Genomic DNA, 205 nt, shown 5'->3' with positions numbered 1-205 from the left:
CATCCAAACAAGATTATTAGAAAAAATATGGAAAAGAAAGAGAGAGAGAAAAAATAATTCAAAGAATAAGGGAAAGGTTGTGATGGGTTGGAAAGGGTAGCCTTGCAGGTCTCGGGTTTTGTGTGTGACGAACCTCCGAGACAATGTCCGAGACTTGTTGATTTATTGAAAAATATTCATTCAGTCATAAGAATATATACATACG

At 35.6% G+C, this 205-nt stretch overlaps 1 protein-coding gene across 1 annotated transcript in view; it reads left to right on the top strand.

Annotated features, from left to right (window-relative positions):
• Window positions 1-205, top strand: part of LOC119590391 — a 2,971-nt gene that overhangs the window by 225 nt on the left and 2,541 nt on the right. The window lies entirely within an intron of this gene.

The sequence above is a fragment of the Penaeus monodon genome, chromosome 27, assembly GCF_015228065.2.
Source record: "Penaeus monodon isolate SGIC_2016 chromosome 27, NSTDA_Pmon_1, whole genome shotgun sequence".
Classification (NCBI taxonomy): Eukaryota; Metazoa; Arthropoda; class Malacostraca; order Decapoda; family Penaeidae; genus Penaeus; species Penaeus monodon.
This window is presented reverse-complemented; position numbering and strand designations above follow the sequence as displayed.